Source organism: Coturnix japonica, chromosome 2 (assembly GCF_001577835.2).
Source record: "Coturnix japonica isolate 7356 chromosome 2, Coturnix japonica 2.1, whole genome shotgun sequence".
In the NCBI taxonomy this organism is placed as follows: Eukaryota; Metazoa; Chordata; class Aves; order Galliformes; family Phasianidae; genus Coturnix; species Coturnix japonica.
The window spans coordinates 117321365-117338944 of record NC_029517.1 but is presented as its reverse complement, the minus strand read 5'-3'; the positions used below and the strand labels follow the sequence as shown (position 1 = coordinate 117338944).

The following is a 17580-nucleotide window of genomic DNA, read 5'->3' as shown; positions in this document are numbered from 1 at the left end:
TCACAATAGTGGGATCTGGAATGCAAAGAAGAAAATACAAACTCAGAGGGCATTATTAAGTTGAATTCACTTTGTAATGTGTGTGGGTGTAGTAGTTGGCATTCCTGCTGTTGTGTTTATTTGAAAGATAGTTGCTCTTTTTTTTTTTTTTCTTTAAATGTATATAACTGGAAATCTATATTTAAGATAAACTTATTTCCACAGTCTTCACTCAACACTTCTCTCCTTCATTTCTATTAACACAGCTGGAGGTCAGTGTCAGTATTCTATCTGTAAAGGAAGCAAGATGTAAAGCTTCTTTTTATAGAACGGAGACTATCTCTCATTGTTCCTGTACGATTTGCTTTGGGGAAATGAGATAGGTCTCTGCGTTAATATTTAATCTCATCTTAATTCTTAATCAAGTTAAGTGTAACATGCCTTTCTCTTTGAGACCATGTATATTCTGCTTTGAGTTTCGGGCCACTAGGCTCTGTGTTCCCAAAAATGAGCGTTTCATAGTTGTGTTCCATTTGCTGGAATTTAATAAGCAGTGCTGTTAATGAAAATAGCCATTGTAAAAGCATCAACAACTTCATTAAAGTACTACTGAAAACTTCAATTATATCATTAATTTTAATAATAAACACTTTTTTATTTTTTTAAGTCCTGGATAAGGGAAATCCGAATTTCAGTCAATAGATTTGTATTTCCAGTCCTCTCAGCTTCATCAAAAGGGCCAGAAAAGCCTACTGTCCTAAGCTGGCCTTTCCTAGCCTTGCTGAGATGGCTGCAAGCGGAGGGCTGTGTTCTGAGTTTTCATGGTGGAGGGGAGCACAGAAAGCTTCTGTCCTACTGCTGAGCAAAGGAATGCAGCTCCCGGACTGTAACAGTGCCGATGAAAGTGGCATGGAGTGCCATGCTTTGTGCTCCACTCAGTACTTCTAGGAGATATTAGGTATGCCCGGACTGTTACTACCAATGTGATCTCCTTGTGCTTGTAGGTCCGTGGATGGCAAAGCTGTGAATTTTGAGTGCAATATCGTGTTTGACATAGATATTGAGATTATATTCCTGGCAAGGATGGCTCATTCTGAAGTCTGGATATACCCAGACTTCACTGGAGGAGGATTAAGTACCTGTTTAATTTTGGACATCTAGAAGGTGTAGAGTGTATTTTATGGATCATTACTGTGAATTTAGGCACCTGAATTCTACTCACGTGCTTTTGCAGTTATGCACTGATGCATGTAAATTGGAGAAGAGGTGTGCTGGCAGAACATTCATTAGTTTTCCTGTAACCAGTACATCATTTGGGAAGAATATTGTATGGCTTTGGCACAGTGGATTTTAGAGAAGTGCTTTTCCTGTAGGTTGAAGAACAGAAAATTTTTTAGGATATTATACAGTTGAGAAAAAATGGGTCAATATATTCACTTCCTTCACTGTGTTCTCTCCTGCTTCTGCTTTTCTTTTCCCTCACTTTTCTATTTTGTCCTCTTACTCATTCTCTGTTCCAGTGAGACTAACCATAATTTTTGAAGAAATTTTTAGTACCCAGGGAGAATCTAACGCTAAAATAAGTGTTCAGTGATACTCAAGTTCCAACCTAGTGATGCTACTATCTGGAAAGGATCAAAGGGGTCTGGCACTTGCAGTGTGCAGGCTTGCAGAGGATCACTACAGGAATGGTGCTATGAACATTTCAAAGGACGGAGGTTGCAGTCCACTGAATGCAAAGTGTTAATATTCCCTATTGTTGACAAGTAGAAAAATACTGTCTTGTTTTAAAGTGAAGCAAATTATGCAGTATATGAAATTATGTATAGATATAAATAGAATGTTAACTGATGAAGGCTTCAGATTCTTTCAGTGTTTTAGAATTAATTTGGTGCTTGTGCAGTGTTGAGTGAATTCCTGTTGTGAAAGAAATCATCAAGAATGAGAATAGATAGAGAATGACTTAATATTTTGCACTGTTGGAATATGTTGTCCCAGCCACTGTTGATTAGACACATTATCTGCAGCCTGCTGGTGGTCTTTCTAAATAGGTACTTATTGGAAATTATTTCTAGTAAATAACTCATACTGGCATTGTTCTTCCTGGAGTTTCTAGACAGATTGAAAAGACGTGGGAAGGCAAAATATAGACAAGTAGTTTGAAAGAATCAATCTGCAGTTACACTGCTTGGGTATTTTTTCATTTGGCCCGTTGAGTACATGAATGTATATCTATATTGATGTGACAGTCCAATTCTTGCAAAGAATTAATAGTTAATGATTTTTGAAAAGAAGGGAAAAAGCAATTTATATATGGGAAATATGGGAGTACTCTATCTCATAAAAACCGAGTCGCTTCTTCTAATCAAAGGAAGTACAACTGTATCTGTGGTGTCTGGACTGTACTTAAGAGTCTGGAGTCTTTTCAGTACTCTTTCGTCTAGAAAAAGGCAACCACACTTGTGCTAAAATGTATTCCACGTATTTCATCTAACATGTTAATATTTCCATCAGTTACTAAAGCTTCTACCCCTAATTTCCCTGACCTTCAATGATGAATGTCTGTGCTGTGCACCAGAAGGCCCCAGGCCTGTTCAGCTATGAGGGCAATTTTGGCTCAACTTCATGTGGTAGAACCTGGTTTTTCAATAGATTTTTTTCATAATTTCATTTCAAATTCCAGCTTTTGCTCCATTGTTGGAAAGTCAAGGAAGAGCATTGCCTAATGCAGGGACTGAAGGATATATGGATAGTACTCAAGGACTGCGTCACAGTTATATAATAATGGAGGCTCTTGTCCTCACATAACTGCAGCGTTGGAAAGAGTATAGTGGATGAGACACAGAATTGTAAAAGGAGAAAAGAGTATTTCATAGGAGATATGTTTTGAATTGCATAATCAAATTACATCCTGAGTTAGAACACAGTGTTCCTATAAAATGAGGGGAAAACCACTTACATGCAGGTTTTCAGGGTGTCTGCTTATGGCCAATGTTTTTTATTTAATGGTTCTAAACTAAAAATCTGTATGATTTTCAGAAATACGAAGGATTTGCAGCTGCAGTTGAAGTCAGTGAATATGTACAATTATGTAAAGATGCTAAATCCTCTTGAAAAAAAAACATCACCAAAGATTTCAAATGGAGCACTCAGAATTAGTGTGCATTATTGCACAATTTAATCTCATTCTATTTTGGTTTCAGTTTTGGATGTGACAAAAAATGACCGTGGTCCCTAGTCCAAAGGAAAGATATAGGTTATAATCTTAATAGGCAAAACGCTCATATCTCAGCTGTTTCCTAAAATAGAAGTAATGTAATAATAGTTTAGGTGTCCAGTTAATGTGTTTGGGAGCTATGCAGTGAGTGGAATGTAAAGAATCATGGAGTAACTGTGTATTCAGTTCTCCATGTCCAGTTGCTAGGGAGGTGACACTTGCACTGTCTAGCTCTGGGCAAGTGGCATGAGTTCTGATGGACCACTTCCTTGTCACCATCCACCATAGAGCTTTCAAACTGTTGAGGTTGGAGGCTTCAAGCGCTGCCTACTGCAGATGGTATCAATGCACTTTGATATCCTCCCTGCTTCTTGAATATTTTGGGTGGAAAGACTAGCATGGAATCTCATGGTTAAAGATTAAAGTGTTCATAATTAGGATGGTCAGGTGGAATTGTAGTGGTATGAAGAATTTTTATTTTTCTGTTTCTTAATTTTTGAGTGTATCTGTGTTTTTTGGTTTTAAATATGATTCTCTAAGATGCTGCAGAGGCACACTGTGCTAGAAGACTTTTCGCTGTGTGCTGCATGTTCAGTTTTCTCTTTCTCTGGTAAATTCTGTTTTCTAAGTTTTTTGTGTATCAGTGTCCTTGTTGAGTGCTTGTCTGGCTGCTGTTTGTAGCAGTAGTCACTGTGATGCATCATATGGTGGGGGAGACACGGAGCTATTTTTGTGAGCTTTAATCTTCTGTCTGAAGTTAAACATCTGCTTAAGTTATGAGCCTGAACTCACTTTTGGCAAAGGAAGGGCATATTCTCCAGAGGGATATTCAGAACACTTATTCAGGAACATGTTCATTTTTATTGAAGGTAAAAGAAAGCTAAATCCCAACTTGATATTTAAGACAGATTCCTGCATTTAGAGGATGTAAGTATTCTTGTATGAATGTCTCTGTTCTTGGGTTTGCTGGAAAGAAATCTCCTTTGCTTATTCACTCAAAGTAAAGCATGTATTTCAGGAAGGATAATTTCCTGAGGATGATGGACAAATTCCAATCAGTACTAAACAGACATACTGAACGTACTACCTGTTTTTTTTAGTAAGTCATAGAAAACTTCACTCAGTTCCTTAGTTCCTTAGAATAGAGTTCCTTACTTTTCCCTCCTTAGTTTTAGAGTAATGCTGTCTTCTGACACTGACATAATTTAAGAAACAGACTGAAGACTTTTACCTATTAATTCTGGCTGATGCTTTTAAAATGATGCTGTTTTAAATTCAACTTGAATTATGATAGATAATTTGGTTGTAAAGTGAAAATCTAGAAAATAGATTATAATTAACATTATCAAGACACTTCCCGTTGAATTTATAGCTGAATGTGTTGCTGAAAGTTTTCTAACAGGGTATTCTGTTTGAAGAATTAGAAGTCAGTTATAGGAAATCACACTGATTTCAATTTCTAGCTGAAACATTTAGTTTTTGAAGTTTTAATCCTAAATGTAAATAAGCACAGAACGCAACTTAATACAACAAATTTTAAGGATATTCCTCTTAAAGTAAGGATCTTTCCCTACTAATTTGATACAGATTATAAAAGGTCAGGGTAGTTGTTTTACGACGCGTTGCACTCAGTTGTGCAAACTTATCTTTTTAGGGTCAAAGAAGAGCAAAAACCACAGCTGACACAGTAAGTAAAATATCTTAAAAGTGCAGTAGGCTTGACTTTTCTACCTTTGCCATGTTCTGCTTCTGGCACCTTTGATGGTATTAGCTTACACTAATACCTGAAAGGCTGCAGTTAGTTTGCCTTCTGCTTCCTGACTGGCTTGTAAGAGAGCTGCCTGCAGCTTCTTACTTCATCCACATCTTAGTTGGATGTAGGTTCTTGCTGCCTGCTTGTGATCTGGTTAACTGTTAAACTTTACTTCCCTTCCACCTGTAGTGGCTGATTTAGTATTGCAGCTATAGCATTCCCATTGGCTCTAGCTTTTCCGCCTGTATATTTCTATTATCATTGGATAAGAAAACATTTGAACTAGTCTGGTTTTATTGGTTATTCAGTCACATTATTTGCTTATTTAAACAGGTGGTTTCCCTTTAGTGGAATCACTGAGCTGGTAAATAACGTTCTACAACCACAGCAAAAACAGCAAAATGAAAAGGAGCCCCAGACGTAAGTAAGCTGCTCTCTGTAGACTAAGTAATGTCTGTATAGCTTTAAAACATACTGGAGAGTATGTTTATAATAATTGCCCATTGAGAACATTCTACTGAGGGCATTTTACAAGCTGACACTAATTGCTTTCCACCCCCTTGTTGGTAAAAGGAAAAATGAAAATCAAGTATGACTCTTTGTAGCAGTAACTTAAATGATCACGTTAGAATTCAACCTGAGGAATTACTACTGCTCCATTTTCCTGTTTGTTCAAACACACGGAACTCTTAGTAAAGAGAAGATGTGTTTTTGGTGCATGCGGAGCTTGAATGGTGAGACATGCAGTATTATATATAGCATGTCTATGCAAATGCATGGTATTTGTGATATTGATCATGCATAGAATGCTATACAAATCTACATAATGTGTATGAAGAGCTTTTAAAGGACCAGGAAGGTGTCATTTCATTTTTTTTTTTATGCTTCAAAAGTATCTGTAAAGCTTCAAACCTTTAGCAGATATGAGGTGAAATTTTGGTTCTGTCAAAGTTTAGGGAAGTTTTGACTTTGATGGGGCCAATATTTCATTCATGGACCTTTTACAGTGCTAAGCCACAACAAGAGCCATATGAAAAATTTTACTTTTCTTCCTTCCTGAAAATGTTATGATTTAACAGAAACTGGCAAAGTGAAGTCATTCAGTCTTAGGGTAGAACTTAAAGTATAAAGCTGTAAGTATTCTTTTCATAAGGAGACATGCCAAAAACAAAGACCCTTCATTTTTTCTGGTTTTTCAAATGTGACCTGATATTTCAAATTCAAATGTTTAAGTTGCTGTATTTTCTTAGAAATGTCATATAAGTTTGCTTTTGAACCCATGTGTAAGTGGTTTAAAAAATGCGTATTTGTTGTTATTACTTCAATTTCATTCAGAATCAATTTTTGTTCATTTTTAAATATGTTGCTTAAATGGAGTTTCATACTTACAGACCACCAAATCTGTTAATTACATTTTGAAAATTCACAGAAATTTTGACAAAATTAAGCAGAGAAATAGGCCTTAGTATTGTTGTTCTGTTAGGCAACGTATTTTTTGAACTCCGGTTTCAATTTTTTTTTGTGTGCTGAAGTTAGTATTAAATTGTATATATTACTTAGGGTAGTTTTTTTCCTCCTGATTCTGGTTAGGTACTCATAATATTATTTTATTCACAGTGCCGTAATACCTTCTTTGTATTCTCAGATTCCTCAATACAGCCAAAGTTTGTTCTGGTTACCACTGTTGTGCATATGAAGCGTATGGCTTTGAAGAAACTGAAAAGACTATATTCATTGTAAACTGTTGAGTTGTAGTTGCCAAAAAGAAGTTATGAATGCTGTTTCTACTAGAGTTGCTGTTATAATGGAAGTATTTTTGAATACTCATTCCTTGGCAACCAACTTTCTTTAGTGTTTTTATTTAATAACTAGGGAACAAACTTTGTTGTATACTCATTGATTTTACAGATACCTCAAGGCTGTAAGAAGTGTGCAATTTAATAGCAAGGTTGTATTCCAAAATTATCCCCAAAAGGAAGCAGTAGTTACAGTGTTATGGTGACATTCAGTTGGGTGTGATGCCATTCAAACATAATATTTAAAAAGCAGTTTAGGTATGGATAGTTTGTGCAGTTGACATAGAACTGAGCAGCATGGAGGTATATGCTTGAAGATCTTTTACCACTGTCCATAAGTGTCTGGGCATTTTCCACTTGAAATCACTGCCACTATCTGAGTCTGTAACAGATTTTAAGCTATGTCTGGCTGTCCAATTCCATTGATGAAAAACTTACGTAAAGTTGATCTGGGATATACAAGATATGTGAGAAGGTAAAGAAGGAATCACGCTATTTGTTGAGAATACAAGGTAACCTGTTAAAATTTTTGTGTTTGTTCTCAAAATATTTCAGAGGTAGGAAATGTTGGAGATCCTTTGGACAAGAAATCTATATCATAGTGTCATGGAGTTGTGCCATAGAATGGTCAAGATTGAAAAGTTCCTCTAGCAGTCATCTTGTTCAACCCCCTCTGCTCCAGCAGGGACACCCAGAGCAGGGGTCCCAGGCCCATGGCCAGACAGCTTCTGAACATCCCCAAGGAGGAGACCCCGTAGCTTCTGGGCAACCTGTGCCAGTGCTCTGGCACTGCAGGACGCAGCAGTGCTGCCTGGTGCTCAGGGGGAGCCTCTGTGCTGCCCGTTGCTTCCTGTTCTGGCACCGCTGGGCTTCATCCTCTTTATACCTTCACCTCCAGTACTTTCACAGTTTGATAAGATCTCCTCTGAACCTTCTATTCTCCAGTCCCAGATCTTTCAGCATCTACTTAAAGAGAGATGATCAACTCGTGGTCTTATACTGGACTCTGTCCAGTATGTCCACATCTCTCTTGTTCTGAAGAGACAAGAACTGGACCCAGCACTGCAGGTACGGCTTCATTAGGGTTGAGTGATGGGAAAAGATCATCTCCCTCAAATTGCTTGCGACACTTTGCTTTACGCAGCCCAGTGTATCATTGGCCTTTTTGGCCACAAGGTAACTTTTTCTTGGTTCATGTTCAACTTGCTGTCCAGTAGGAGCCTCACCATTTTGTCTTTCATTTGTCCAGAAGTGGTTTTGTTACCTTACCTTTCCCATGTCTGAGGTGATATTCACCAGCCTGTTGTTTCTCTGTGACCTGCTTTGTGCCCTTCTTGTAGACGGGAGTGACATTTGGAGGTCTTGTATCTCAAATGGTGTGAGTGGCTCTCTCAAAAATATGTAATAGAATTTTAAAAAGCAGATGAGATAACAAGAATGATCTGAAGAACATAATGCCTTTCATAAGAAGACAGTTACTCTTCTTTGTACTTGATGCTGTAAATACCAGTGGATATTTTAGTCAGTGTCTGAGTTAAAACAGTCTCTGGAAAGACCGCTCCATTTATAAGAAACTCTAATGAATTCTAGTTAAAACAAATTGACATCTCTCAAATACTTAACATACATCAATGGATCATTCTTTTTGCATTCTAAATTTACTGTGTAAACAGTATGACTGTCAAACACTTGGTAGCTTTGAATCTCATCAGATTATCTACCCAAGTGTGATAGCAAGCCCACGTAAATAATGGTTTAATAGAAGTTGCACTGTGTATAGTCAGTGGGTTTATTTGCAGTCTGTGTAGTTCTGCTCAATATGTTTCTTAATAGGACCTGCTGAAAATAGCACATTTCACTTGGAAGAATATTTTTCTTAAAAAGAAAAATATATCTCTGTGAAATCAGAGTCAAGAGAAGTCTACCACTCCACTGTGTTTATTTTCTCAGACAGGAAGATAGAAAGAAAACTGAGAATAAATGAGCTGAAAATAAAAGGATACTTTGTGGTATTTAAAAATGAAATGGAGATTATAGCTATCTCAAAGTTAAATACTATAAATCCTCAAAATATCTCCTTAACTATTAACCTGTTTATATCTCTAATCAAATTCAATATGAGATATCCCAAAAACTTATATGATTCTTACCATTGATTATGACCACCACTGTTAAGAGAATGTTAATGCTTACCACTCATAGCATAGAATTATATTTGACTGACTTGTAAAAATGCTCAGGACTACTTTTTAGGTTTTTTTCCTCCTCATAATATAAATTAAAAAAAAGGCTTATTTGTCCTGGTTGTTCGCACTGGTAGTGATAATAGTCATAAATATGGTTGTATGCTAACTGTTGAGTTATGGCCTGAACCACTGATTGATCACCTGGGGAAAGGACCTGGTCAGACCTGGGCACAGGTGAAAGGGTCCAGAGGAGGGCCACAAAGATGATCAGGGGGCTGGAGCACCTCCCCTATGAGGACAGGCTGAGGGAGTTGGGTTTGTTCAGTCTGGAGAAGAGAAGGTTGCGGGGTGACCTCATTGCAGCCTTTCAGTACCTGAAGGGAACTTACTCCCAGGAGGGGAGTAAACTCTTCGAAAGGGCTGATAATAGCAGGACTAGGGGAAATGGTTTTAAGTTGAAGGAGGGAAGATTTAGGTTGGATGTTAGGGGAAAGTTCTTTACTAGAAGAGTGGTTAGGTCCTGGAACAGGCTGCCCAGGGAGGTTGTGGATGCCCCGTCCTTGGAGGTTTTCAAGACCAGGTTGGATGGGGCCCTGGGCAACCTGATCTAGTAAAGGCATATGTTTGGTGGCCCTGCTAGGCAGGGGGGTTGGAACTACATGATCCTTGAGGTCCCTTCCAACCCGGGTAATTCTGTGATTCTGTGATTCTGTGAAAGCAATTCATCTGTGTGATCAGAAGGGGGTAGAGTCTGCCTGTGCCTCTCTTAGGCCCCTACATTTAAGGGCTGACTGCCACTAGGGAAGGATCTCTGGTTGGAGATCCCCCTCCTTATGGAGCCTTTCCTTGTGAACATTTATCCTGGGGACAGGTAAGCATTCTTTCCATGTTTGTTCCCTTTGCCTTTCCACTCTTGTACCACCTTTCCATTGCACTGATCTTTACAACAGTAATAGTGCTGTATCAGAAGGAAGACACCAGAGACAAATAGATGCAGTAATTATAAGAAATATATTTCTATATTTAACTTTGGACCTGGTGGATCAATTTTAGTCTTAACGTATACACAGAATGTAATTCTGCAGATAAACCCAAAGAATGCAATAGTTGAAAAATACTAGATCTCATATTTTTGATAAATTAAGAAAACTTCCCAATAGCCACGGATGATGTGAGGAACCTATTGGCTAAGAAAATATCTATTTCTGAAATAAATGAAAGAAAAAAGTTATTTTTAAGGAAAAGTCAGGTAGTATGGTATTGTGTGGAATTCCTTCAGTTCATAAAAGTCTTGCACATAGAGATGAATGCAAACAAAAGTACTTAGCTGGCCAACAGTTAGCATTGTGGGCAAGGAAAAAGTGAGGAAAACAAACAAACAAACAAATCCTTGAAGCATTCAGTATTCCCAGTGTGCATGTTTAAATCAAATTTAAAAAAATGGATAAATATAGCGAGGAAGGAAATGCAAATAACGTAGCCTTGAAATAAAGCTATATGAATGATTTAGTACACTAAAATCTCTCTGTATTTTGTATTCTAAAAGCTAGTATGACTGAATAAGACCAGCATGTTTCCTTATGTATACACCAAAATAATATAAACAAACCCATTGCTACCTAGATGGTGTGGGTTGCAGTGTTTCACAGTGTTTTTTAACGTTAGTAGAGCAGCTCCTCATAGCTTTGTGTGAGAGGATTTTCTCTCTGTTGTATTTTTTGAGAATTTTAAGTGTTCTTGGATGCCACAGGCTGTGGTGCCACTAATATGCTGACAACATCCTGCTTTGAGCTGCTTTCCAAAAGAAATGACAGTACCCCTGGAGGGATGACAGGTTGTCTGAATGAGATAAGCAAATAGATTTAGAAAATGCTGGCTTAAGCTTAACTTAAACAAGACAGAAGTGATACTCTTGCTGTAATGAGAGGAAAGCACGTTAAGCATGCAGCTGGATCACTGACCTCAGAATCCAGTGGCACCTGCCTTCATGACAGTAGCAAAAGGGATTCTTGCAGGATATAGAGGCTAGACACTTACTTTGGCATAAAGTGTAGCTATAATGGATATTTTCTTTTTTAAGAACAGTTGTGTATTTATTAATTCATTTATTTTTTTTTTTGTGTGTGTGAAAAACTAATAGGAAAGGTCATACAGCCTGTTCAGTTTATATGATTTATACGATTGTCTTATGAAGGACAAAACTTCTAGACAGGATTGTAGGATAGCTGCTGCACTCTATTGGCTGTGCATTATGTAAATAGTCTCACCTGGTAATATAGTGCTACTTCGTACTGGGGTAGCTTTCTACACCTTTTTGCATTCAGGTAGTAAATTGAAACAGCACTTCAGTACCTCTCCTCAGTATATTCTCCCACCTGACCCTCTTTGATCCTTTTTCATTTCACCTGGAAAAGATCAAAGTGGCTTTTACCGAAGCGGAATAAAACCTCTAAAGATTGAATGCCACAAATAGTAAGTACTGGACTAACACAGATGTGGAAACTCCTGTGTTTCACAGAGCAATAGCTTTCTTCCAGAGCAGCAACTGTTTCTTTCTGCATAAACCAACAGTAGGGAAGCATGAACAAAAGCTAATTTCATTTCTTTTGTTGCACATGTGAATGAGGATTGAAAAGTTTCTGGAAATAACTAGAAGACATTTTAAACTCTACAGTGAATTAGGAAAAAGACTGACCAAGAACTCAGAATTGTGTAAGAGGTTCTTAAGAATTTGAAATAACATTTTCTGAAACAATCAGTATGTCATAAATTAATTACACTAGTGGGAAGATGACTACTAGTTTGGAAAGTTGCAGGACTAAGTTTTATGATCTGTCCTTACTGAAGTTTTAAAACTACCAATTATATCAGACTTCTTAAATCACTGTTGATTGGTGATATTGCAAAGGCTCTCAAAAAGGAAGTTATAATGAATGCTTATTTGAGATGTTAAGAATTATAAATATTTCTTTTGCCATCTTGTTTTTAAAGCAAATAATCTCTAGTAGGTCTTCATAGTAGGCGTGGTTGATTTTATGATCTGAAAAGCAAGGAATGATGTTGACTATGTATTTAGGAGGGAGGAGAGATTTAGTGTTCTTGACTGAATCAGTTATAACATTGTAATGATGAAACTACCCACAAAAAGTTGAATAAAAATCCTAAAAATCGGTCCTGAACTGATAAACAATTTCAGAACCAGGAAGTAGGTTTTAAAATACTCTAAGTTAGCATCGGAAACACTAGAAATGTTGGGGGCCTTCCAACTCTACCTGACTTCTGTGGTACTGAAAGATATTTGGTACTTCGCAAAGGCTAGCTGTGTGGTGTAAACTCTGCATCCGAATGTTTGCTGCTGAATGCAAATACTGTGAATACTTTGTACCCATGTGAATGACTTCTACAAATGACCCCAGTGAAGGTAGTGCTGAGTGCCTCAATGAGGTATCGAGCACTTCCAGCTGCTGCTGATACCAGTGGAAGCAGTGGATGTTTTTCATGCTAAGATCCACGGAACTGGGTATTTTTGCTTACTTGCAGATTGAAAGCAGAACCAGTGCTGTCAGTCATCAGTGTCAGGGGAATTCCTGTCCCCTAGAGTCAGGAAACACAATTAGGCTTGCTGGAAATACAATTAGGCTTCCCAGCTGCAGAGCTTTTCTGAAGAAAGTTCAAATGTCGGTTACGTGCTTTTAAACTAATAACTCCATTCAGTACCATTTCAATGTAATTGATAGCTATGAATCAGTATTTTGTTTGTCTTTGGAAGAGTTTATTCTCTTGTATATGCTTCTATTCTGATGCAGTCAGCTGTTGTTGATTGTATTGGATGTTTCAAAATCAGTGAGGTCGAGTAAAGTGTTTTGTCAATAATTGTCTTGTCATATTCTTTCAGTAAGGAATAGTTGAGAGTGTTTGGCCAGTTTATTAGATATAAATAATGCCTTAATTGAAGAGATGCAGAAGGGTAGTGTGGCTAGAAAAAGTGTCAATTTGTTCTTCCTTATTTAAGGCAGGAAAGCAGACTGATTTAAAAAGGCTGCCTGTAAGATAAGGACCTTGGCCATATTTGCCCAGGAAGATGTTCTAGGTGAGGCAGTTGGCCTTCATCACCAAGCACAGTCTGTTGTGATATGAGTAGTTCTTGCTGTAGTTCTGGTTTTAGCATTTATTATGATGACTGACCAGATATCCAGAATGCTAGAGTATGTTCCTAAAAGAACATGGCTCTTTATATCATAAGACCATTGAGCAGCTCTTCTGCTTTTTGAATGAGTGAATCTATTTTCTCAGTATCTCCATTCACATTTGCTTTTGTGCATACACTCTTAGCTGGTCTTCTCTGATCATTGTTACAGTAATGATTTTACAGAAGGAGGAAATTCACTTATCTCCTCTTAGAGATGTTCTTTCTGATTATGATCTGGACAGGGAGAAAACTGAAGTAAATTCATAGTGATGTGGCTCCTGGAGTATCTTGGACAGAGAACAAACATAGACAGATGGTGCCAGGGTGAGCTGATCAGAAGCCTGGGGTGAGGATGAGTACTACTGGGTACAAAGTCTCATCTATGAATAACATTAACAGACGGTGAAGATTGTCACAGGGGGGTGGGGGAGGAGGGGGGGGGGGGGGGGGGGGGGGGGGGGGGGGGGGGGGGGGTTGGGGAGCAAAAAATCCAGTTTCATTGTGCCCTATTGAGAATGTTGGTCTGTCACAGTCCATGATTCCAATATTTGGAAACCTGATGGTAATTCCAATTATCCTGTCTACATATCAGTACTTCTTATCTTTCAGGAAGCGTTACATCCAATTGTGTATACCATTCTTCTACCATGGATTACTTAAGGGTGGTTTTGTTTTAGGAAAGTGATGTTCTTGATTCAGTGTAAGGATATTCAGCAGAAAGAGAATTTGAGTGCTGTCAGCAGGAACAACCTTCTCATCTTAGGTCTACTTTATTCATGCATAAAGGCTGTGTTTGAAAAGAGTTACTTGCCAGACCCATGATCTCCTAGTTACATGCCTAAGAGCAAAAGACATTTTCTTTCTACTACAGAGTTCACCACAAGGCTGAAAAACCTGAACATTTGTATGACAAAAATCTGAATAGTGTGTGACCTCTGAAATTACACAATGTCATCTGTTTCAGCGTTATATGTGTATTTGAGGTAACGAATTATTTCCAGCCATGTTTTATCATACATTGTGATGACACTGCGTTCTTACTGAATCTTCTAGGGAAATGTAATACTATCTGTATGCTCAGAAACTATTCTGTATAAGGTTTGCTGTTGAATTTATGGCTCCATAATCAACTGTGACAATATTAATTACCCATTTACAGTAAATAAAGATTCTTTCTTTGATTAAATGTGCCAGGATCAAAACATTTATCTGCTCTACTGTTCTTTTTAGATGGTGATTTGGTCAAGCATTGGCTGTTACATCATAGCCAACTCTTTTGCCTCTCTGCCATATAAAATGAAAGCTGTGTGTACGTAACCATGTTTTTGAGTGACTGTAAAGGAAGGTTCTGATGCTGGAAACATTGTTGCAAATATTCAGTTCAGTTATTTTAGCACAAGGAGAAAATGGACATTCTCCAGTATTGATACTGGGATTTCTTGGAATAGTAGTAGGATCTGACCAATCTTAGATGCACAAGCCTCATCTAAAATAAGAATGGCGATTTATTTTGAACATCTAGTCTTGGTCTCTTAAGATAACTGACAGTGTCCTGTGGAAGGAGAGATTGTAGATAATTTTTCTCTGAAGTGAATTCAACACTATCTTAAAGTTATAGTTGTAGGTTTTTTGCAATGCTTTAACCGTTGTAGATGCCTCAGTGAGAAGGGGCAAACGGAGGGCAACAATATTAAGTAAGGAGTTCCTTCTGCCAGAATCTGCCAAGTTTGATTTGCAGTGAGGATCTGAGCTGATTGAATTGATCAGTTCAGGTCTGTAGATCTTATTACTCAAACAAAAATATTGCTTAGCAACTTACAGGGTCACATGTATGATATAGTAATCAATGAGCCCTGCTCAGCAATAGCAAGATGTAGAATGCATGTACACAGGAAGCAAACTGATGGATGAAGAGCAGTATGAAGGCTTGTTTTACTTAATTATGATTAAACAAAGGTGAGTAGAATCTACTTCTACTTACTGTTTTTTCCAAACAGAAGTACTACAGGAAAATGAGCTGAGATCACAGTCTTGGCATAGAAAAGTGTTCAGGCATTACAGGAAAAGAGAATTTCACAGAGCTGCCTCTGAGCTATTTCATGGCTATGAGTGTCTTTTTACCCTAGTATTTTACTGGGCCTGCTGTTAGCTCATGCATTTGCTATGCTGAGTTGAGAACAGCAGAGCTGTTTGGAAGGCTTACTGGTGGCCCAATATTGTTGTCTTACAGCCCTCATTTATACCTAGTAGGATTGAGGGCTAAATGATTAATTAATTAATTAGCTTTAATTAGTAGGATAAAATGTTTATAGAATTGGAATTTGATCTTTTCACTGCCACTAATTTTTTTTGTTGTTGTTGTTTTGCACAAATTTGATTGTTTGGAAAAGTAAAACTTCTTTAGGTATAGTATTTTGGATACTGTGTATACTGCAAGGTACAAATCTCTATCTTTTCAATTATTATCAAACAATGTTTATCTAATATGGAGAAGTGCTGCATTAACCTGATTAACTTTGATATATATTCATGAATATTCAACATTTTAATTCAGTGAAGTTTGAGTTCAGTTAACTTGACTAAAGGGAAGGTATAGCAGCCTTGCTTTTAGATATAATTAATATTCAAGAAACTGTAACACACCTTGTCCATCGAGAAGATAACTTCTGTCCTTTGTGAGCTGCTTACTCTTAAAAAATATGATAATTTTCATATTTGAATGCCAGTTTTAAAATCCATTTCTGTGTTTCTAGAAAATGTTATACTAGCATGACAAATGCAGGTAGCGTGTTCTGGCACTGCTTTCTGGTGCTTTTAAAATGTGGACATGGAAAAAATGAGCCACCTGAGAATGCAAAAGGTCTTTCAGTACACTATACTGCTGCTTGCAGCATGATTGCACTAGTGGCACTTCTGTAGTAAGAATACTGATATTCATAAACCACGTGAATCCCACATCCACCATAACTAATGAGTGCCACCAGTTTGGTGGCGATAATTCCACATCATTAATGTTGGGGTAGCTGAGGTATATGATGCCCAGTATGGGAAATACAATTCAGAATGGCATATTCTAGCTTTTTCAGCATTGCTCAAACTTATTTCCTGTTTGTTAAAAAAAGGAAATTGTCAAGATAGGAACAATCTTGTCACAGACGTAAAAAGATAGGGGCTACTTAATAATTGAAAATGCTCATGAATGTTGTAAACAATGTGGAATGAACTCGTTCTAATCATGATACTGTAATGTCAAGAGGTGTTACATTTCGGAGCCAAGACAGTCTGACCTATTATTTAGCATGTATTTATTTTGACTGCATGTGTAATTGTCTAATGAAAAAATAATTCTGCCTGTCACAGTAAGAATAAAAAAGTCCAGTGTGGTGAGTTAGCTTTTTGGGTGTTTCAGAAACTACACGTGCGCTGTTAGTGGCTTCTTTTTGTAAGTCAACTGATGATGCAAATAAAGTAACCTGAGTGACTGTGAGAAATATTATCTCTGCTGAAGATGCCCTTTATAAATGTAATAATATTGTGGTGTGCTTAATAGTCAGTGACTGAATTAACATTATCAAAGAACGTTTGGTAAACATTGGATAACTTGAAGAGGAAATGCAGGATATAAAGTAAATAAAAGTGTAGCTTCTGTGAGCGAGGATCTAATAATATCACTCTGAAAAAATGCTATCTGATATTCAGCACTTATTTAGAGTAGAATTTGGGTTTACCGATAATTTTATTCAATGATGGAAACTGAACTTTCACGTAGGTGTGATCCAACTGTTACTTGTTTGGAAACTTAACACAAACTATTAAAAAACAAAACAGAAATAGCCAAAATGAAGCACTGTTTCTAGTAATTCTAGGCTAATGCAACATTTCTGTTATGGAACATTTTAATCAAGTGAATTGGAAAGGAACATCCAACAGTAGTAATAAAATGTAGGTGATAGTATAAAAATAGATTGGAAAACTTTTTTTCTCTGATCCCTATGTATTCCTTCAGTGATCTAAAATGTATTTGGCAACTTCTGTGTAGTGGATGAAAATTTATGTATGACTGTGTCAACTTTGCATGGAAAATGACCAAATGCAGCTCTTGATCTTTGCCTAAGTGCCCTAATATCATGGGGGTATTGTAGTAACTGCAAGGTGGTCCTAATTTTAATTTGAAAGCACTTTTCTATTATGAGATAAGCCGTAAAATATTATCTACATTCTGCTTATAGGGAGCTCTGACTCTTCTTTCTGAACAAGTAGTACAGAACTAGAACTAGTATAGCCTTTCACAGGGGATATTGAGTGGCTGATTGTTTTGGGGGATGTTTGGTTTCTAGTTGGAGTGTAAGTGAACAGTCTTGTGATTCTAAATTTATATGCAGCTTCATTACACCAAAACTCTGATTGATAGTGTTCTACAGCAAAACACACTGTAGAGTTGTCCTGTCCTTTGTGCATTC

At 37.3% G+C, this 17580-nt stretch overlaps 1 protein-coding gene across 42 annotated transcripts in view; it reads left to right on the top strand.

Moving 5' to 3' along the window:
• The window catches only part of RIMS2 (regulating synaptic membrane exocytosis 2), a 409122-nt gene that overhangs the window by 56154 nt on the left and 335388 nt on the right, over window positions 1-17580 (top strand). Inside the window, exons 1-2 of one of the 42 annotated variants that reach the window (XM_032442855.1) lie at window positions 4855-4883; window positions 5283-5369. The exons of the other annotated variants lie outside the window; for them this stretch is intronic. The gene's annotated coding sequence lies outside the window, so the exon portion shown is untranslated. Of the gene's footprint in view, window positions 1-4854; window positions 4884-5282; window positions 5370-17580 lie in introns of those variants that run through there. 42 annotated transcript variants of the gene reach the window in all.